The sequence below is a fragment of the Alligator sinensis genome, unplaced genomic scaffold, assembly GCF_000455745.1.
Source record: "Alligator sinensis unplaced genomic scaffold, ASM45574v1 scaffold1744_1, whole genome shotgun sequence".
In the NCBI taxonomy this organism is placed as follows: Eukaryota; Metazoa; Chordata; order Crocodylia; family Alligatoridae; genus Alligator; species Alligator sinensis.
The window spans coordinates 85,681-85,883 of record NW_005843554.1 but is presented as its reverse complement, the minus strand read 5'-3'; positions in this window follow the sequence as shown (position 1 = coordinate 85,883).

The window sequence follows — 203 nt, the reverse complement described above, 5'->3', positions numbered from 1 at the left end:
TGTCCGGCCCCCCCGGGGGCCGGGGCCGGGGCCGGGACTGGGTGTGGCCCCGGGCGGGCGAGGCGCCGGGGAGCGGGGCCAGGAGGGGAAGCAGGAGGCGAAGCGGAGCAGACCTCTGTCTCGCTGCTGCTGTGCGGGACAGGACCCCCCGCCTCGGCCTCGCCGCACTGCCCGGCCCGGCGCCGTCTGCACACAGGCGCAGG